Raw genomic sequence first — 22,588 nt, forward strand, 5'->3', positions numbered from 1 at the left:
CTCTTTTCAGTTTTTGACTCATAATTTGGCTTTCCAAGTTTATCATCCTAGAATTATATTTTATTTAACAAAGCTTCTTTTTCTCACTTAAGTGTATCCAGATTTTTATTTCTTTTCCTTGTTGATATACAATTCTAAGGTTTTAACGCATGTCTGAGTTACCTTTGAATTCTGTCAGGTGACTATATCTTGTTTTCTTATTTGTAACAGTATAGGGTAAGAATACTTGTTTGATTCAAATAACAGTTGATTCATGCTTATTAACAACTCATTCTGTTTTATATTGAAGCATCTTTTATTTTTTCCCCTGAAGTGATTTACTTCATGGTCTAGCTTATATAGTAGCACATTTTCTCAATAAGGACAAAATTAACTTTAAAGTATCATTCAATTTAGTATAGAATTAAGTTAAAATACCTGGGAAAAATGAATCCAAACACAGAACGGTTGAATGTGCCCCAATAAGCAAGATTGGATTTTGTTCCATTAGGAAGGATCATTAGTGACTTGAGGATGTGATGAGAAGGTTTTTTGCGATCCACATGAACTTAATCCTCTGTGATAGGGACAGCCATTTTCTTAAATTACATTAATTATAAGGCCTCTCATTTATATGACATCTTTCTTTCATAGGACTCAAAATACCTTTGAGTGTATTAGGTCATTAGTGCTTATAATGGTGCAGGGAAGTTGATATGGGCAGCTAGTATTAGTTCTGTCTTACTGATGGATAGATGGAAATCCAGTTAGATAAGCGAGCAGCCTGGGGTCACACGAAAACCAACACAAGAACTGGACAAGGAGCTAAAAACCACTATACTTTGGGGGGGGAGGGGGGAGGCTGGGAAGGGATGTGAAGGGTAAACAAAGGAGGAGGCTGCAATGCTTGGTAAGAAATGTACGCATTATCCTGCCCATGTAATTGTAACTCCTCTGTACAGTATGTTCACAAATAAAATAAAATTAAATTTAAAAAAATAAAAAAATGTACTCATTACACTATTTATGTAACTGTAACACTTATACAGTATTTTTACAATAAAAATATACATAAAAAAAGATTTTAGGCGAAAGGAACCCCCCCCCAAAAAAATCACTATACTTCCCGACCTTCAATGTGACTCCACTGTTCCTACCTTCAATTGCAACAACTTTCTCTTTTTCAGAATCTCCCCATCTTGGGTAAGGCAGATAATCCTTACTCTCATCATCTTCACAGAAAACAAAACAAAACAAAACAAAACAGGTGCATACTTCCTTTGAAAATCTTTGCATTTCATTATAGTAGATTAGATCAGCAATAAGTAAATGAAATAAAAATCTCTTCGAAACTAAAATATCCCTGACTTCTCCAGACCATCTATTAAAAAGTAAAAACCATATTCTAAATGTCTTCTAGGGACTGCTGTGGCAGTTACTGCACATGAAGAAGGAAATAAGGAGGAGGAGGAGGAGAAAGGGAGAGGAAGAGAGAGAGAGAGAGAGGAAGAGAGAGAGAGGAAAAGAGAGAGAGAGAGACAGACAGACAGACAGAGAGAGAGACAGAGAATAGACGGAGAGACAGAGAGAGATACAGATGAGACAGACAGAGAGACAGGGAGGGAGAGACAGAGAGAGACAGAGAGAGAGACAGTGGAGAATCACAGATTCTTCTGCCTCTCCTTTCTGTCTTCTTCTCCCTTTAGATAGTTACATCTAACTTGAGACTAGATACTTTGACATAGGCATTAGACACAGACACCTTAAAACGTGTATCTCACCTCAAATTAATATGTCCTTCAAATATGACTGTCCTAAATTCCCCTCTTATTTAAATGGCCATTAAATGAAACACTTAAGCCTTTTCTAGCTATGGCTACATTTTGGTCAGGTTTACGTCCTGAGTATCTTCCAGGCCTCTGTTTCATCTAAAGAGAGACTGAAGTTCAGCCTTCCATTCACCTTTCCCTGCAATAATGATGACCAACACTTACTGCCTGGCCCTTTAGATACATGGACTTATTTGGTCCTTACAACACCGATGGATTGATGCCCTCATCATTGACAGTGCTGAGATTCTATTCATTGAACCTCCTCACAGACTGATGACTTGTGGAGTGCATCTTAGAAACCATTAACCCATAGAATCAGGTCTGCTAGGGGGCATTAAGTGCTCTTTGTAGCTTGGTTCAACTTGTCCAACTCACTTCTCTTTTAGTCTTTTCCCTGTTCTTTTTGTTTGTTTATTTTATTTTATTTTATTTTTGTTGGTTGTAGGGCTTGAACTCTGGGCCTGGGTGCTGTCCCTCAGCTCTTCAGCTCAAGGCAAGCACTCTGCCACTTGAGTCACAGCACCACTTCTGGTTTTCTAGTGGTTAATTGGAAATAAGAATCTCATGGACTGTCCTGCCCAGGCTGGCTTTGAATTGTGATCCTCAGATCTCAGGCTCCTGCGTAGCTAGGATTACAGGTGTGAGCCACCAGTACCCAGCTTATTTTTTTTGAATTTTAGAAAAATTGTTATTATAAAGGTGATGTCCAGAGGGACTACAGTTATGTAAGTCAGGGGAAGAGTACTTTTTTTTGGACACTGTCAGCCCTTCCCTCGATCTCTCCTAGTTTTTCCCTCCTGTTCCCACCCACAAGTTGTATAGTTTAGTTAGCGTTGAGTGAGTACCACTATTGCCTTTGTTCACCCTCTATCCCTCCATTTCCACTGCACTTTAGGCTGGTTTGTATCTCACCATTTTCTCTTCTTGCTTCATCTTCTTCACCACAATATTTTTTGGTCTAAGTTTGTTTTCACCACTAAACCTTTGCACTTCGTTTTTCTTAGTCTATTTGTTTCTGCTCAAGTGCTTCATCATTGATAACATTGGACATGAACTATTTCTGTGTATTCTAATTGATCATCAAACTTAGACCGAATGCTAGCTTTGTCAGGGCCTAGACTTGCCGTATGATCTACCAAGTTCTGACATGTCTGACATATTGAAATTGTTCAAAAAAGTGTGTATTGAGTGAATAGATTAACTATAAAGAATGCAGTTAGTATCTTTCTTGTCCCTTTTCATTATTAAGGTTGCCAACACTATAGTTTGTGCATAGTAAGCACCCCATAAACTGTCTATTTTGGTACTATTCTGTCTGACATTCTTATTTCCTTTCTGCTTGAGAATTCTTTTCATTCTAAAAAAGCCAATTGAAAAGTTAACCTGTGGACTGGAACTGGTGATCTTCCCAGTTGATCCCTTTCCCTTTTTTCATGTCTATCTTCCATTTCACATACATTACTTTTTGGACTTCTGTACTTCTCTTTTGGTTAAGTCTCTAGTGCAGGAGTGGAGCTCACTGAACTTTGATAAAAATGAACTATATAACTTGCGGGTGGAGATGGAAGTGAGGGACTGGGAGAGAATGAGGGTACAGAAGACACTACACCAAAGGAAATGTTCGCATTACCTGACTCGTGTAATTGTAACCCCTCTGTACATTGGCTTTACAATAACAATAAAGTACATTAATTAAAAAAATAATAATAAGTGCTCAGTTTTCCTCAATTTCTCACTGGGCATTCCTGAATGAACTGTGTTGCTACACTGAGCTTCAGAAAGGTCTTTTTATAACAAGAGACAGTAATCTCAGAGATAGGAGGATGAAGTTTTAAGAACATCCATGGAAGACTTTGTATAAAAATTAGAGATTGTCATATACTGTTAACATCCTGCCCGATCACTTCCTTACAGAGGAAACAGTCCAATATATTTCCAGACCCTGCTGTAGGTACTTGGAGGAGAACAGACCTTCTCCTATGCTTGGGTTTAGCCTTGAATTTGCTGATACTGCATAGATGATTTCCATTTTAATGCTCCCACTTCCCCCAGCCCTGCCTGCATATCATTTCTAGGAATCTTGATTCCAGCTGTCCCCTGGGTTTTTGAATGACATTTCCCTGGCCCTTCGAGCCACATGGAGACTCAGTTCTGCTTCCAGTCTGTCACTTGACTCACTAATCCTTGATTTCCCCCTCCCCACCTTTGACTGATAAATTTTCATTATTGGTGTTGTACGAACATCTTCAGGGTTCCCCTCGGCCTGACCCCTGTGGTCACTTAGCGATTGCATGCGCCAGCTGAGGTAATTTATTCACTTTGTTTTGGTGTGAACACGTCCCATGGGGCTTGTAACTGTTGTAATCACTTGACCCTGGTGACTGTTAAATGCTTTAAACACAGTTATTTTAAATTTATAATTGTTTTCATTAAAAATCCTTTATAGTAACTTAACTGACCTTGCTGTCAACGTGGTTTTATGTGCAGGGGAAGAAATGAAAATATTATGATGCAAATAATACAGTGTTCATCAGAGATGCATGGTAAATCATTAGCTCTTCCTACACATTCTCACTTGAAGTTCTGTGAGGAAGATGAAAGGGGAGAGGACAGACATAACCAGAGCATCCTACCCCTAATTCAATATAGCCATTCCTGCTTGTACACTGAGCAAACCTCGGCCAGAATGAAGAGTGGAGAGGAACCAAGGATAGGGGTCTGATGTCAGACATGTTACATATCTAACTGTGCTTTTTGTGCCATTGTCTGGCCCCTACTGATTAGGTGTGTGTGTGTGTGTGTGTGTGTGTGTGTGTGTGTGTGTGTGTGTGTGTGTGTGTGTGTGTGTGTGTGTGTGTGTGTGTGTGTGTGTGTGTGTGTGTGTGTGTGTGTGTGTGTGTATGTGCATGTGTGCATTATCACTTGAGCCATTCTCCAGCCCTTTTGTTTTAATTTTGTTTCTGAGACAAAATCTTACCACTATCTTTGTGGGGATGGCCTGGAACTCCAGATCCTCCTACTGCTATTGCTTCCTCCCCACCCAGTACTGGGTTTATAACAGGCATGCTTAATTAATGTGTTTAGATAATGCTTCTATAGCCCTTTTATTATTGCTGTTTTTAAGTAGTTGCACAAAGTTAAACAAAGCAGTTTATGAAAAGTAAGGAAGGATTCATGACTTTGTGAATCAACCTTGCACATGGGCCAGGCCAGTTTTCTTTGTATCATTCTAGTTTTAGTACATGTGCTGCCGAAGTGAGCACGCGATACTCCTTATACTTCTTATTTTGGAATACTTTCACATATCAGAAAAGTTGCAAGAATAATACATTGTACTTCCTTAAATCCTTCAGTCAGATTCCCTAATTGTTTTTCATTTTTGTTTCTCTTCTCTTTTCTTTCCTTTTTCTTTTTTTCTTCCTTCCTTCCTTCCTTCCTTCCTTCCTTCCTTCCTTCCTTCCTTCCTTTCTTTTTCCTTCTTTCTTTCCTCCTTTTTTCTCTCTCTCCCATGCTTCTTCCCTCCCTCCCTCCCTTCCTTCCTTTTTGTTCCAATTCTGAGACTTGAACTCAGTGTCTCACACTTGCTTGATTGGCTTTTTTGCTCAAGGATGGCTCTCTTGAACCACATATCTACTTTCAACTTTTTGCTGGTAAATTGTTGATAAAAGTAGTTAATATTTGTCTATCTGGTTTGGCTTTGAATTGCAATTCTCAAATCTCAGCCTCCTGAGTAGCTAGGGTTACAGACCTGAATCACAAGGGATAGGCTAGATTCCCTAATTGTTAATGCTTTATATTTGATTTATCATATTCTCTCTCTCTTTCTCTCCCTCAATCTCTCTTTCTCTCTCTGTCTCTCTTGCTCCTTCCCTCTCTTTTTCCCTTCTTTCTTTTGCCTCTCTTCCTGTCCTTCTCTGCATCCCTTTTCTGAAGCATTTGAAAGCATGTTATAGACATCATGTCCATTTACTCTAAATAGTTCAGTGTATCTTTCCTAGGAATCTAGGTATTCATTAACAGCAATGATCAAAATTAAGAAATCAAGGTTAAGTTGATAAGATTCTATCGCCTATAAACTCTTCTCAAACTTTGCTAATAACATTCTTTTTTGTTTTAAACTGTTTTATAAATATTTTTTCAAGGTGATATACAGAGGGGTTATAGTTGCATGAATAAGGTAGTGATTACATTTCTTGTCTAATTTGTTATCCCCTCCTTCATTTTTCTCCCTTTTTCCCTCCCCCATCCCTCCCAAGTTAGCTAATGACATTCTTTGTAGTACATATTTTTTTTAATTCAAGGATCTAGTCTTAAATCATGCATTGCTTCCAAAAATCCAATGAAGTCCAACTAAAATAAAAACACTGTTTCTTACTTCCTTTCCTATGTTAAGGAGGGAGGTATCATCACAGACACCTAGTCCTATGAAATTTGAATTTTTACTAAGGTTTCTAAATCATAGGTATGAGAATTTCTGAATACTAAGTGATAAGACTGTATTAGGTAGTTATTAAGGGAGATATTTTATGATCTCCTTTAATCCTTCCTGTAAGTTCACAAGGAAGCTATTCTTGATCAACAGCTAGAGATGGTACAGTTTAGAATGGAGGCCAGGCTCTGGATCATGCAGCTCTGAGAGGCATGATCTCTGAGAGATCATGGAGACCTGGGCTGGGCTGCAGAGGCAGTGGAATGGAGCCAAGTTGTATGTGACTTGTTGCTAGTACATTGTTCTGGAAAATATTTGAATATATAGTTACATTAAGGACTTAACCAATATATTTTTTGGCTCTAAAAGGAACTAACTACCTGGCATCCTAATGAATTACAGACATTACTGATTTAAGTAAAATGCCAAATAAAATAGTTTTGATGGACGGCTTCTAGACAGCTGGCTAATAGTGACATGCAAAGGCTTTTGTTAACAGGTTTGGTGGTCCTAGAAACTTCAACATTCACATACCATGTGTGCCGCTGGTCTGGCCTAGTCCTTATGGAAACTTGAAAGTACCTTCCAGAGTTGTGAATTGATAGGGACATTTGGAGTTTGGCCCAAATAGGGAGATTCCATTCAAAATGTCCAATTATATCACCACATGGTATCCTTAGGGTTTTTTCCCTCCTCTTGTCTTTTTTCTGTTTTATTACATGAGGAAAGGGGTAGGGGGTAATTTTTCATTTTTACTTAAAATATTGTAGAATTTATGTAGAATGTTATTCCTGGCAGGGACTACTGCTTTTCCATCAGATGCTTTTGTACGGTATAAAGAAGTGTTCCCTGGGCCCTGTGGATGCATGCTTGCTGAATTCCAGGCAGCTCCACTCAACTCCAAAGCAGTTACACTTGTATCGTCAGAAGCCTTGGCAACCAGACACAACAGCCTTCAAGTTTCTCTTTTGAACTTTTTTCCAAATGAGCATTTTTTGTTTGCTTTTTCTTTCCTACTTTTTATTGCCTATGTTTGCTAATATTCTTCCACCAGCATTTTTGTCACTTTATCACTTTTTGATATGGTTTTACATGTCATTTTTATGTATAATATTTTGAAATAAGGACTAGTCTGGGGCATTTGATTTTAGCATTTGCAATAGCCTATAAAATATACATAATTATAAAAATTATATAGTCCTTTCATCAAGATGTTTCTATTCGGAGATGAGAGTTTGTTTGTTTGTTTGTTTCAAATAACATCCCAGAAATGAATTATTTGGTAAAAAAGGTCTTTCAATTTTGGTTATGTTTCTTATATTTGTTAGCTTTTACCACATCCGCAATTCATTTTTTAAACTATGCCTAGTACATCCAAAATGAATAATTAATTCAGCAGCTAACTATAACATGGATTATTGATCAACCAGTTTTAGATGTTAGTCTGGTAAATTTTGTATGCATTATGAAATTGAAGTCCCCCCCAGTTTTCTTTTTTAGTATTATTAACTCAGCTCAGATTTCAGAAGCAGAGAAAAATAGCACAGTTTTTCTTGTAACATCAGGATGAAGATGTACAGTGCAATTGTGCTGTGTTGCTTCTCCTTGTCACTACATGGGCTCCACTTCCCCTCTGCTTTTGTGGTTTTCTCCTTTGGAAATAGGATGGCAAGTGAGCTCTCTTGGTATTTTGAGGAAGCTGGCATTGGCTGGGAGGACAGACAGCTCACTGTAAAACATTCAGCCTCTGAGCTTTGATTCCTCTGTAAAATGTGAAGGACAAACTTGTTTTAGCATCATTTTATTTAGTCATATGCACATAGCTATTGAGCTATTGTGATTCTCTTCTAAGAATATCCTAGACATATTCTAGTTATTACAGATGAGGGAAATAGCTCAATAGCTATGTGCATATGACTATATAAAATGATGCTCATCAAAATGAAGTCCAAGAAATGGAAACAAGAGGGTTTTTGTTATTTGTGTTTTAGTGTACTGTTTTTCTTTCTTTTCTTTTTTCTTTTGGTTTATTCCTTGCTGTTTTTTTTTATTTCTGTACCCTTTGTCTTGTATGTAAGTTTATTTGATTTGGGGAAGAAAAGGGGAATCACGGGAACAGTGGGACAAAGGGTGAACCAATGCAACAGTGATACTCACTAGATACTATATTGGAAATGAACTTTGCAACTTGGGTGTCAAAGGAGTCAAGGAGAAAATGAGGGAGGAGTTAACAGTGTTCAAAAAGAAATCTACTCATTACTTACAGTTACGTTACAATCACCTTTACAATAAAAATTAAAAAAAAAGACATTCTAAAACCAAATTGTCTTAGCTTTTTACTTTCTGACTCTAAATCAATCCTATGACTCAGATGTTTGAGATCCCATGCTCACCAAGCACTTCAAGCTGATTTGCTTTGTCATTTGACTTTGGCATTGATAGTCAACCCAAAGCATATAATAATGGTTTGAATGATGGCAATGATGGTGGTAATGATTCTTAGTGGTACAAAAAGTCCTAGAGTTTCTATTAGGAGCGGATTACTTAGCTGTAATTTATGAGTTTGTTGGGGACTTAGGAAACTGAGTTTATATTTTAGTGCTTTCATTGTGCTTTTGATGGATCCATTCTTTATAGAAAATCTGGATTTAGGGAGCAAAGTAACCACAGAGCCTAAAAGTGACTTTCATATCATCTCAAAAGTGAATCTCAAAGTTGTCCATTTGCCATTATGAAGATGAATTCTCATTGTTTTTCCATAAAAATAGGCAAAAAGCAAAAGGCCTCTTCTTCAGTGTGATGGGGTTTGAAATGTGTTTAGTTACTCCATGATAACCTTATATTTGAATAACCATATATCTCTAAGCCCACAGATGTGTGTGTGCACTGTGGCCAGTTTTCTTTATACATATATTTTTATGTAAACATACTGTACAGAGGGGTTATAGTTACGTGAGCAAGGTAATGAGTACATTTCTTATTGAGCATTGTTGCTCCCTCCTTTGCTTTTCCCCTACCATCTCTTTCCTCCCCACCTCCCCAACTTCTCCCTCCCTGCCGAAAGTTGTAAAGTTCATTTTCAACTTAGTGTCTTGTACATCTCATTGTTACAATGGGTCATCCTGTATCCTTATTTCAGCATTTTGTTATTTCCTTTCCCCTTCCCATATTAGAAAAATGTATATACAAGATGCAGGATACTGGAATCAAATACAGTGACAGCATGGGTTATACCATGGGGGAAGAACATACAAAGAAACAAAAAAGATCTCATAGTACACTATAAGTACATTAAAAAGAACAACAAGAAAGATAAAATCTCTTGTGTCCCTATCTTGGGGTTCACTTTGTTTAGCATCAGCTTATATGGGCATCTGTACATAGCTTTTGACCTCTTCTGCTTGTCCTAGACATATACTAGCTATTGCAAATAAGGGAAACCATGGGACTTACGTTTCTTTGTATCTAGCTTATTTCACTTAATGTAATTTTTTCCAGGTCTTTCCATTTCCTAACAAATGAGGCAGAAGCAGAGTCATTCTTTCTGATGGAGGCATAGAATTCAATTATATATCCGTATCTCTATCTATCTATCTATCTATCTATCTATCTATCTATCTATCTATCTATCTATCTATCTATCTATCCATGTACACACACATCACATTTCCTTGATCCATTCAACTACTGAGGGGCATCTGGGTTGGTGCCATATCTTAGCTATGATGAATAATGCTGCGATAAACATGGTTGTGCTGGTAGCTGCAGTATTGCCTTGTATGTGATCATTTGGGTAAGTGGGTGGCCAGTTCTCTACAGTAGCATCACAATCTTGCCTTTCAACATGGATGCAATGATGAGAGCTTAGCTTTCCTGTGTTTTTTGGTAGGGGAGTAAATCCTTCCCTTCATCATTTATAATTTCTTATATTTATCCCACTTCTATTTTGATTTAGTTTTTCATAAGTAGGATTGTGAAGATGCTCGTGAAACTATCTGAGTCCTTTTAGATTTTTAGGATTTTAAAGTAATAAACAATTATATTAGTTGATTATGCAAAAACAAAACACAGCAGTCATCAACTGGTTTGGGGATGGTCCAACTGTCTCTTGGACAGTCAAACAGGGAACAGAAGTCTGTTAGGGATGACTGTTCACTGTGGGGGCACTTTGGGCAGTAGCCAGCATGTGGGGGACAAGGGTTGGAGACTTCCAGTTAAGAGTATGTCAACTATCTAGAATGATCCTAAACAAATACCATGCAAGAGTCTTGGTAGTTGTTTTGTTCCTTCTAGTTTGTGAGTAGTTCTAAGTTTTTTTATTAATAAGTTTTTTTATTATGAAAATAAATGAGTACCATAATGAGTACATTTTCTTATCAAGCATTGTTGCCTCCTCCTTTGTTTCCCCTTACCATCCCTGTCCCCCCCACTACAGTTGTAAAGTTCATTTTTCGACATAGCATCTTGTACATTTCATTGTTACAATGGGTCCACCCTTATCCCTATTTACAATTTGTTTTCTCCCTTTCCCTCCCCAAATTATACCACCATCAAATACAGTAAAAGCAGGGGTTATACTGTGGGGGAGGGACATACAAAGCAACAAAAAAATCACTGTATACATGTTAGAAATAATAGCAAGAAAGAAAAACCACTTAAGTCCTTATCTTGGGGTTCATTCACCTAACATAAACTTATCTGACCTTTTCTGCTTGTCTCAGGCATATACTAGTTATTGCAAATAAGGGAAAACATGGGACCTATGTTTCTTTGGGCCTGGCTTACTTCGCTTAATATAATTTTTTCCATTCATCTACTGAGGGGCATCTGGGTTGGTTCCATATCTTAGCTGCAATAAACATAGTTGTGCTGGTAGTTTTAGTATGGTCTTGTTTGTGATCATTTGGGTAAATGCCCAAAACTAGGACTGCTAGTTCATAGGGGAGCTCTATATAGAGTCTTTTGAGGAACCTCCATACTACTTTCCAAAGTGGCTGAGTCATATGATTAAACCTGGATTTACGGGTGAGCTCTTTGCTTGCCTGAGAAATGTTTTACAACAAATCCTAAATACAGGTGATGAAGAACATGAATTTGTTGCTCACAAGTCAGTGCACATGGACACGTTTTTCACTTTTATTATAATCAAGTGAAAACTGGACCATAGAATTATATTCCATAGTGTAAGGTGTCCAAGGCATAAGGTTGAAGGAACTTAAACCTTTGTAACTATTAGGAAGTCATAGTTCATATATAACTTTACAAAGGAAAATATAGAGGCTCCTTTTCCTGTGACAGGAGGAGGAACAGTTAAAAAAAGCCTTGTCGTGAATGTTCTCAGTATCTTTTCTTCTTTCTTCTTTCTTGATGTTTGGGATTGTGTATGCTCACAGATCAAGACTTTCCTTTTTAATGAATAATCTGTTCTATCACTTCTCACATAATAGAAGAAAGGCACAAACTGGGCAAAGATTCCCCAGGCATATAGGCTTATGTTCCACACTGTTATCACTAGACTTGAATGGTTCAGAATTTGTGTTGTAGACGCTTCATCCAGTACATAGTATGGACAGTGTTCTATACATTCATCTTCAAAATAAAACAAAGCACCTCGGTATCAGTATGTTGGCCTTAAATATAACATATATGTATGTTTGAGTTTGCCTTCTTTAGAAAATGTGTATTTGTTTTTGTTATACCCTGGTGTTAGATAAACACCAACTAACAATAGGTATTAAAAAAAAATAAAATCTTACACAGAGCCATGTCCTTGCCTTCCTACTCAACAGGAACAATGCTTTTGGGGGTGGAAGACAGGCCAGGGCTTTGAGCGTGCAGATGTGGGGGTGGGAGAGTGAGCGGTAGGGAGGAGCTCATGTGGTAGGAAGCTCAGGAAGTGTGCGGGGGGAGCACTGGAAATTCAGTAGAATGCATAATGTTGAAAGAAATTGTATCCCATCATAAAGATTAGCAGGCTGTGTAATTCAATTTAAAATTGGTTGGCGTGTCCTGACTATTATAAAGCTTTTCTTTTCTGTTTTATCGCTTTTCCATTATTTTGTGTTATACACCAACATAGAATCGTGCATACATACGAAGTCTCTTCTCATGTTTCTACCCATTGGAGAAATTGCTGGTGATGGGAATAGATGATCTTGAAATGAGTTGAAAAAAATGCTCACTCAATCAATACTTCCCTAATTTTCTTCCTTTTTTTAAAAAAAAAAAACTCTTTTGCTTTCTTTCATTTCTTCTTTCCTTTTTTACATAAATACATTTTTGGGAGCAAGTGACCATTGAGAGCGAAATTCTTTGAAAAACATTTGCTAGATGCAGCGTTTGGTTCTCAAAATTCTAGCATTAGCGTTTATCTATAGTATCATGGGCATTATTGTGCCATTGAAAAGCAAAATGCAGTAGCTTATGTTAATGTAAGATTGACAGACCCACAGCTGATGGCTATTACCCATACTGAGGGGTTAATAAATGTTCTTGAAATTACTGTCTTTATTACAAGAAAAAATGGGCTGCTTCCTAAGGCGTGCTTCCTGCATCTTGCTACCAGCCTTGGTGACTTTGCTAATTAACTGTTTTGGTTCCTGTGCTTCATGGTCTCTGCTCAGTTTAATATTCATGTTAAGGAAAGGTTTAACCCTTCAATCAAACTAGTAAAAGAAAATTGAATGAAGTCAAACATTCATCTAAGTGTCCTTTTCTTTTCTTTTTTTCTTTTCTTTTCTTTCCTTTTCTTCTTTTCTTTTCTTTTCTTTTCTTTTCTGTTCTGTTCTGTTCTGTTCTTTTCCTGGTCTTGAGGCTTGAACTCTGGGCTTGGGCTCTGTCCCAGAGCCTCTTTGTACTCAAGGTTGGTGTTCCACTACTTGAGCTACAGCTGTGAGCCACTGGTGCCCGGCTAAGAGTCCATTTTTATGCACAAGAAATAGGAGCTAGTAAAACAAGATTTGGGTGAACCAGAAGAGTATTGGGAAAGTGAATACACACTGTTTTTTTTCCACACATATTTTTCTTCTAGATGAGAGCTATCTTAATTTCTGTGCTCATTTTGAGAGTGTTTCAATGTAAGTATGGCAGACAGAGTTAATCACAATGGCCACTTCTGATGGACTGAAAGTAAATCCCTGAAGCACTTTGTTGAGAAGGATCTTTGTGCTATACTGATTAACAATATCTACATACTTTGGTTACTTACACGCCATAGGTTTATTCTTGGTTTGGTGTTGTTCATTTTGGTTATATGTGTGCCCTTTGACTATGGTAGACAGAAAACTGTCATAGTGAAAATTTATATCTACCTTATTTTAACTCCTTATAAACCATACTTTGCAATATCTTTATTAGAATCTAAAATAACTATGACTTTGACTTGGTGAGATGTTTGAAGTTCCTTTCATATCAGGCTGTTCTGAGTCTGTTGCAGGCAGTATCTGGCATGTCTTTAAGGTAAGTTGAGGCTAATAAATGAATAAGGCTCTCAAGAATACTAAAAAGTATATGTTTATAATATATAGCTATGGGATGGATATAGGAAGCAAAGTTTGGTTTATGATCCTAAATCTATGAAGAATTCCGATTACATAACCACTCTGAAGGGAGTTAGCTTTTGAAGCTTTTTGAATACTTACTTAAACAGAAATGAATAGATCATGAGAAGCCAGTCATTTTAATTTATCCCATTACATTCCTCAAATCTTAGGCAGCTCAGCTCATTTTTCATTGGCTTTAGATCCTATCTCTTCAACATCACTGTTCCTCACCATTTCCAAGGCAAGTACTTACAGATTCAGACCCATGAGAATCTAATTTAGTCCTGTTGGGTCCTATTCTCTACTGATGTAACCTCACAATTCAATTGGAACTTTAATGAGCTCTCATGAAGCCAGTTCACTGCCATTTTCTTGCTCACAGTAATATGATCTGCTGAGTTTGGGATGCATTCTGCATACTTCCAGTATCCTTCACCAGGTTATCCACTTTTCTCTCTTCATCATAAACTTCATGGACTTTATTTGCCTTATCTGTGACAGGGGTTAATAATTCTCTACTATGGAGTTGTCATGAAGACTAAGTTGGTTAACATTTAAGGTGTTTTGTAATATAATATATATGAGTAAGAATCATATGTGTTAGTTCAAAACCTCATAATTACCATCTCCTCTTTTAATTTCATTTATAAGGACTCTGAGCATCTTTTCCAGAGGTAGCAGATTAAGTTGGGATATCTTACCAGATTTTTTTTGTGAAAAATAATAGAAGATATACAGGCATATGGTCAGTGGAATATTATCAATTGAGCTGTGGAAGTTATAATAAGTTAAATAATTTAGGAGTCTTTTGGTTTTAAGAAACAAAATGGCTTCAACAATACAGGATTTATTTCCTTATATAACAAGAACTCTGGGGTAATGCATTTTTCAGGATCTAATTATTTAAGGGCTCAGTAGTGACATCAGAAACCTAGGTTTGGCTTTTTTTGTCCTCAGTATTTTTCTTACTATCTCAGGTGTTCATTTTATTCTAAAGGTAGAGGGTGACTGTCAGTACACCAGACATAGCAGGACAATACTAGAGTTCAGTGGATAAAGGGACCACTCTCCCATTTTGCCTAGAGGAACTCTGAATTCCAGGGCTTATAATAATCAAAGGATTTTTTTTTACAGTTCAAGTTCAAGGATAGTAATTTTCCAGCTGTGTTTAAGGGTCTTAAGGAGTCTAGCTATCAGGTGTCACAGCTCAGAACTTTGTTGCCAGACTTAATGTATCTTTAACCATAGTAAATTCATTTTTAATTATGTTCTTTCATTCAAGCTTCTTCATAATTTTTTTTGTAGCTTGTGGGGCTTGAACTCAGGGCCTGGGTGCTATCCCTGAGCACTTTTGCTCAAGATCACAGCTCTACTTCTGGTGTGCTGGTAGTTAATTAGAAATGAGTCTCATGGATTTTTTTTTTCTGCCCTGGTTAGCTTAGAACCATGATCCTCAAATCTCAGCCTCTTGAGTAGCTAGGATTACAAGCATAAACCACACTGCCCAGCCTTCTCACATTTTTTATTGTGAAAATACCGTACAGAGGGTTACAATTACATGGGCAAGGTAATGAGTACATTTCTTATCAAGCATTGTTGCCTCCTCCTTTGTTTCCCCTTCCCATCCCTTCCCATCTTCATCTCCTCCCCCAACCTCCCCGACCCCCACATCAAATTTGTAAAGTTCGTTTTTCAACATAATTACTTGTACATCTCATTGTTGCAATGGGGCCACCTGTATCCCCATTTAAACAATTTGTTTTTTCCCTTCCCCTCCACGAATTATACCAACATCAAATACAGTGAAAACAGGGGTTATACTGTGGGGGAGGGACATAAAAAGCTACAAAGAAATCATCTTATAAATATGTTAGAAACAATCGTAAGAAAGAAAGAAATGGAAAGACTTGGAAAAAAATTATATTAAGTGAAGTAAGCCAGGCCCAAAGAAACAGGTCCCATGGTTTCCCTTATTTGCAATAAAGTATATGTCTGAGAAAAGCAGAAACGGTCAGGTAAGTTTATGTTAGGCGAAATGAACTCCAAGATAAGGATTCATGATTTTTTTATGTACAAAATTTTCCCTGTATTCTCGCCTTTGCCACACCATGCAAATAAAAATTTTGTGCTTCTGGACCAAGATAATAGGATTATACAACTTCTTGTAAGTCATTACCCTGACCATCTGCTAGAGCTGGGAGAAGAATCTCATCAAGGTCTCTACATGACTGAGGTTCTGAAAAATCAATGGTGATCAAATGGAATGACCACAGAATAGGATGTTGGAAGCAAGTAGCAGAGTTTCGTCATGAAGACATCTTTTGGAGCAGCACAACCCTCACAGGATGGATTGTCAGTCTGTTTGCTTCCTGTTTGACCTTTAAGTTCAGCCATTGTATTATAGTAAACCTCACAAGTAGAGTCCCAGAAAATAATCCTGTGCATTAGCTTTATAGAATTATAGGACTCTGCAACAGTAAATGACTTTCTAGGAAGCCATCTGTCCAACTCTGCTCTATGGGTTTTCCTTCTCCATGGTTTTTTTTTTTTTTCAATTTTAGACTTTTAGTATACTTTTCTCATTAAGGCAGAAAGTTAGGAAACACATTAGAGAAAGATTTTTGAACATAAGTTAGTGATTGAAAAGATTTCAGCTAGATAATTGCTTTATCTGAGTGCTTTCATGAAGACTGAGATATTGAAGGAACCATGCTCTTGATACACTACTTTGAACATCTCTGTGTGTACATGGGTGGACCTCCTGTTCTCTTACTATTATGTTACATACTTTATGGGTTTCTGTTTCTTCCATATCTCTAATTCTTATTGCCAAAGGGATGGATAGACACAAAATACTGATTTTCCTGAAAGACACTTTACTCAATTGTCTGAACCCACAGAATCCAATCCTTAGGCCCCAAGCATTAGCCTTCAGAGGACATCTCAGATCAAGCCATAATAGAGAGAGTAGCCCCAAAATTAAATGAGAGCAGTTTATAGGGTCCATGAAATACGAAGAATGAGTGATTGTGTATGTGCCTCATGTGTTCCTGGATGATACTTGAAGTTGGTGGTGTATTTAGGAATCAGCTTTTATGATCATAGGCAGTCTTCAGAAAAGCGACTTTGTTTTTCTCATCTAAAGTTTTCTGATTTGAAAAGCAAATAGTATAACTTACCTATGATTAAAAAAATTACTTTTACTGGACACTGGTGGCTCACACCTTTAGTCCTAGATACCCAGGAGGCTGAGAACTGAGAATCACTTCTAACAGCCCAGGCAGAAAGTCCATGAGGCTCTTATCTACAATTATACACCAGAAAATTGGAAGTGGAGCTGTGGTTCAAAGTGGTAGAATGCTAGTCTTAAGTGAGAAAGCTCAGGGACAGTGCCAAGGCCCTGAGTTCAATCCCCACACCAACAAAAAGAAAAAAAAGAAAAGAAAGAAATTACCTTTATCATAATGTGATATAGTAAAAGAGGAGAGGTCTAGTCTGCAAAATCAGGTGTTTTGTATCACAGATACATTACTAGGTGATCTTACAAGAGTTATGTTGTCAGTATGTCTCAGTTTCCCAGTCCATAGAAGAAATGATTCTGATCTGGGAAGACTTTGCAAGATTGGAATTTCTAAAAGGCTGGAAATTAGAAGATGAGAGGTCAGTAGCACCCTGCTGCTTCTTGATTTTTTTTTTCTGTTGGAAACAAAGGAAAGAGCCAGCCATGTACATAAAGTAGAATGGATTCTTTCATGTGACCCAGTGACTTGAGGGCCTGAGAAGATACACAGGCTTGTCCTGTGTGGGCTTGGGCCATAGGTTCATTTATAAACAGTAGTCTCTACAAAGCCAGCTGTCAAAACAGTAGCAATTTGCCTGAGAGGCTTATGGTGAGACTTTGAGATGAAGAGATCTAGCAAAGAAGAAATACAGGCACCTTCTTCATATAATGAATGACCATTTCATTAACTCCTTCTATTAAGTCTGAATCCCAGAAACAAAACTAGAAATAAAAATCTTTAAGTGAGCAATGTTAAACATTAAAATTTTTGATTTTCTCTTTGGAAACAGTAACATGTTTTGGGGATGTGTAAATTTTATTTATTCAGTTAAATATCCATCCTTTAACAAAATCATGTCTTTACTATGTGTAAGCAAATTGTTTTGCCCCTTGGGGCAACAAAGAATTTGAATTTTCCCTTATGACTTATTTTTATAATCAGATTTAGCTGAGCATGGTGACACACATCTGTAATCTCAGCACTCAAAGAGCTGAGAGAGGAGTTTAAAGGCAGCTTAAGCAAAACCCTGTCACAATTAAACAAAAATAAATAAGGAAAAAAGCAAATAAGCACTATTCCTCAAAAAGATATCAGATTTCATTAGTAAATTCATTTTATTAGTAAATGAACAGTTTGGCCCAGGAGGTATGATATCAGCTGACGATATCTTAGAAAAAAATTAAAATAGCATTTGTAATATTATAAAGGCATTCTTCATGCCTTTATAAAGGCATGAAGAATGCAAAATGGAGATACACAAACTACTTATATGTGTATGATTCTCAGCCAGAATAGGATAATTTCTTCATTCATCCAATCATTTGGTAACTAATTATTGGAGCCTGCTGGGGATACAAAAATGAATAGAATATAGCAGGACTCTCAGAAGGTCCTCATTCAGGTAGAAAGAAATCTATAGATAAGCTCTCCTTCTGTGAATGGCAAGAACTTGTCAAGCTCAGGGCCCTAGATGTGAGAGGAGGAATGATGAGGCGGGGACTAGATCACAAAGAGTTCCATCCTCCACTCAAGGGAATGTGGCTTTTTGTCTGCAGGCAATGCCAGAGAATCCAGGAGGGTTTCCTAGTGGGTGAACGTGGATGTATATGTGATCGGATTTGGGTATGATTGACCACCCCAGCTTCAGGACAGGCAGCATTAAGCAAATACCTCTACAATTGTGTGAATTTGCTAGGCCAACCATAGCAAAATACCAGTCTAGGTGGCTTACCCAACTGACATGCATTTTCTCACAGTTCTGGAGGCTACAAGTCCGAGGTCAAGGCCTCCGATTTCTCCTGAGGGTTCTTTCCCTTAGGCTTTCAGATGGCTGTCTTCTTTTTGTCCTCACATGGCCTTTCTAAGTGCATGTGCATCCCTGAGTCTGTAAGGCCATATTTCTTCTCACTGCCATGAGCTTGGATTAGGGCCCATGCTAATGGCTTCACTTCAACTTCATCAGCTCTTTAAAGGCCCTGTATCTTAATATGGTCACATGATAAGGGACTAAGGCCTGAAGGCTTCCTGAGATGAATTTTGGGGAGACGTGCAGCCCATAACCGCAGTCAACCAAAAATCAGGGGAAACCTATGCTTTGTCAGAGGATAGAGACGTGCTTGATAAAGGATAGAAAGTGATATGTGATGTAACAAACCGTTTAAGATAAAGATGTGTATGTTTACCAGGAAGGGAAAGAGACTTGCTCAGAACAAAGTCCACCTCTGCTTTTTTGCTCATTTTGCTGTGTTACTGGGAACAGTGTTCAGGAGATGGTGTACTCTCCATCTTTGGTCTGTCTTCAAATGTCTAGTTGAACTATTTAAAAGAGAATGTTAAAGAACACCTGATACCTAATGCATAGTACTTATAAGAACTCATAGACGTAAGAAGCAATAATACATTTATCACTTGAGCTACAAGTAGCCTTAAGATGTTGGCGGCTATCGCTTGGATTAGGAAAGAGGACCTGGACGTCCTTCCTTTTCAATGGCTAGGAACTATGGGCCTCAAGAACTATGATGAAGCCAGGCGCCAATGGCTCATGTCTGTAATCCTAGCTACTCAGGAGGCTGAGATCTGATGATCATGGTTCAAAGCCAGCCTGGGCAGGAAAGACCATGAGACTTATCTCCAATAAACCACTCAGAAAACTGGAAGTGGTGCTGTGGCTCAAGTGGTAAGAGCGCTTGCCTTGAGCTGAAGAGTTGAGGGACAGCGCCCAGGCCCAGAGTTCAAGCCCCACAGCCAACCAAAAAGAAAAAAAGAACTCTGATGAGTTTCCCAGACGTCCTTGTCTCCTGCTGAATTCTCCTATGTGGTTTGTGCTTTACATTACAGAAGGGTGGCTGTGGTGGAGGCCACCTGGCTACTCTCCAGGGAGACTTATGGAACTGTTGAAATGGAACCACATTTTACCTGAAGGAGACTTCATACTGTCACACCCACAGGAAGTCCTTAGTAGCGCTGATTAAGTGTAGTTCTTATTAGTGAAAATTGTTGCCAGTTGAAGGGCAAGGAAAAGCAAACACACAAGAAATAGCTGTGCTCTCCTTTCTTTCTTATCTCATCACTGTCACTATTGATCAAAATAACCTTGCCTGAGAGGTTTCTTTTAAATTTCATTCTTGAAGTGCTCCGTTAAAATGTTGACTTCGAAAATGGGAAGAGTCCATTTTATTTGGATCCTAAATTTTCTTCTGGGCTGCTTTCCTGTCCAGAGTACAAATTATTCAAATTGACATAGGACACGTGTGCAAAGTAATATCCCCTCACGTAGGTGCTTCCTAAAATTTCAAGATAGTCCGTGGAGTGGATTAGATTATACAGGGAGTGGGGACTCTGAAAAGAAAATAGAATTGTGTATTGATGCCTTCAGAAATATTATTTGATGGCAATAAAATATTGCCTGAAATTCCCTTCAGAGGGGAGAAAATGGAGTTTGTTTGCAGTAATTGCATTTTCTAGCATTTCCTCTCACACTTTCCAATATAAGCCAACTGGAACCTGTGATTTGGTTTTGCTTATTGGCAGAAGTACCATGTAAATTGATCTGTGATGCATTTAAAGAAGATGCTTTGAAAGTTTAGAAATTGAGATGGCTTTTTCTTATTAGATTTCCAGAGTATTAGGGTTCATTTCTATATTTTAGTCTAATGTAATATTAGCCAAATATGTTCTTTTTCAATTTAGTTTTAATCAAGTTCTGGAAGACCATTTTCATCTAGCCCCAATGGTGCAGTTAAGGGAGAGATTTTATTTCCACTGTCAACCCTCTGTTCCTGCTTCTGTGGCTCCTCCCTTGCACACTGGAAACTTACATTCATGCGGCTCAGACATTATTTCTGCACACAAAAATTAGATGTCGTTTTTACAGAAGGATTTTTATTCCTATTGTCAAGGTTAAGGGGGGGAGACTAAAAGCCTCAAAAAGTATTATTTCTTTTTAAAAGATGTGGCCTTTATGCAGTGCGTTATTTTTGTTTAATTTGATTGTCATCATATTTAAGGGTGGAAAGTGCAAACACATAGGATTTGCATTTGTTCCTTTAATTATTCTGTAGAGTAATTGCCACTTATTTTATAATTATTGTTAGAAGAAACACCTTTTACTCAGTTTTTAAAGGCTTTGCAGGGAGAAAAAAACACAACACATTGTTCTTTTTTAATTTTAATTTTAATTTTTTGTGAACATACTGTACAGAGGGGTTACAATTACATGGGCAAGATAATGAGTACATTTCTTATCAAGCATTGCAGCCTCCTCCTTTGGTTACCCTTCACATCCCTTCCCAGTCTCCCCCTGCCCCCCCCCCGCACCAAAGTTGTAAAGTTCACAACACATTGTTCTTTAGCTCATCATAGACTGTGCCAGTCGATACTTCTAGTTTATTAAATATACATATTGAATATGCTCTTAAAGTGGCAGTAAGTAGAAAATGGACCCTTAATCCTGAGGGAAGTTACAATGTGAAGCAAAGAATAACTGACTTAAACTTAACCATCATCATAATATTTTGTGTATCAGTTATTTTATTAAGTCCTTTCTGATATGACTAATATTTATATCCACTAGATCATTCTTACAAAGTATGATCATTCTTTGTATGATCATTCTTTTTTTTTTCTGATGGTTATTACCAAGGTTATATAGTATGTTATTAATTTGAGTGTCACTGGAAATAAGTGACAGAAATAGGAAGCGGATCCCAAATCTATGTGGTTCCAAAGCCCAGGAATTTCCCTGACTGTCTTGTACTCACATATTCCTATGAGCTCAAGATAAGCCTTGACAATGTTTTAGTCTACTTTTCCTGAGTATATCTGGTGATTCCTGAGATTCCTTTATTATGGAAGAGGTTGAGGAAGGGCAGGGAGCTTTTTTTTTTTTTTTTTTTTTTTTGTCGGTCGTGGGCCTTGAACTCTGGGCCTGAGCGCTGTCCCTCAGCTCTTCAGCTCAAGGCAAGCGCTCTACCACTTGAGCTACAGCGCCACTTCCGGTTTTCTGGTGGTTTATTGGAGATAGGAGTCTCACGGTCTCTCCTGCCCGGGCTGGCTTTGAACCGCGATCCTCAGATCTCAGCCTCCTGAGTAGCTAGGATTACAGGCGTGAGCCACCAGCGCCCGGCCGGGCAGGGAGCTTTTTAGCTGTGGCTTCTCACACTAATTCCTAGAGCAGAATTCCTGCTCTCAGACTTTCACTCAGCATTTCTTGCATTCTCCTGGCTTTCTGGCTCAGTCTTGACATTATTGTAATCTAGTTTTCTGTGTTTAATATTTCTTAGACTTGGTTTCCCATTGCAAGCATGGAAGAAACCCTAATGCATGAGTTTCAGAGGAGAAGGTAGCAGTCTGAACCTGCTGTGTGGCTCCATCAGCAAGTGTGAGTATTAACGTGAGAGCTGTCAGGACTTGTGAAAGTTAATGGAGCCTGACGGGGGACAGACTGAGGTCAGAGACGGAGTTTGCCCTGACTGAATGTTTCTGGTGGTTTTGCTGCTGAGGCAAGTGAGTGAAAATGTGGAGCCA

General features: G+C 38.0%; 1 protein-coding gene and 1 non-coding gene across 7 annotated transcripts in view; one reads left to right on the plus strand and one right to left on the minus strand.

Annotated features, from left to right (window-relative positions):
- The window catches only part of Mpped2 (metallophosphoesterase domain containing 2), a 174,132-nt gene that overhangs the window by 60,474 nt on the left and 91,070 nt on the right, over nucleotides 1-22,588 (plus strand). Inside the window, exon 2 of one of the 6 annotated variants that reach the window (XM_070032676.1) lies at nucleotides 22,345-22,442. The exons of the other annotated variants lie outside the window; for them this stretch is intronic. The gene's annotated coding sequence lies outside the window, so the exon portion shown is untranslated. The remainder of the gene's footprint in view (nucleotides 1-22,344; nucleotides 22,443-22,588) is intronic. 6 annotated transcript variants of the gene reach the window in all.
- LOC138834246 (U6 spliceosomal RNA) lies at nucleotides 4,968-5,074 on the minus strand. The gene has a single exon (XR_011374021.1). It is a non-coding gene; the product is annotated as a U6 spliceosomal RNA (small nuclear RNA).

This window comes from Dipodomys merriami, unplaced genomic scaffold, assembly GCF_024711535.1.
Source record: "Dipodomys merriami isolate MVZ:Mamm:240054 unplaced genomic scaffold, mDipMer1.0.p SCAF_21, whole genome shotgun sequence".
NCBI classification, from domain to species: Eukaryota; Metazoa; Chordata; class Mammalia; order Rodentia; family Heteromyidae; genus Dipodomys; species Dipodomys merriami.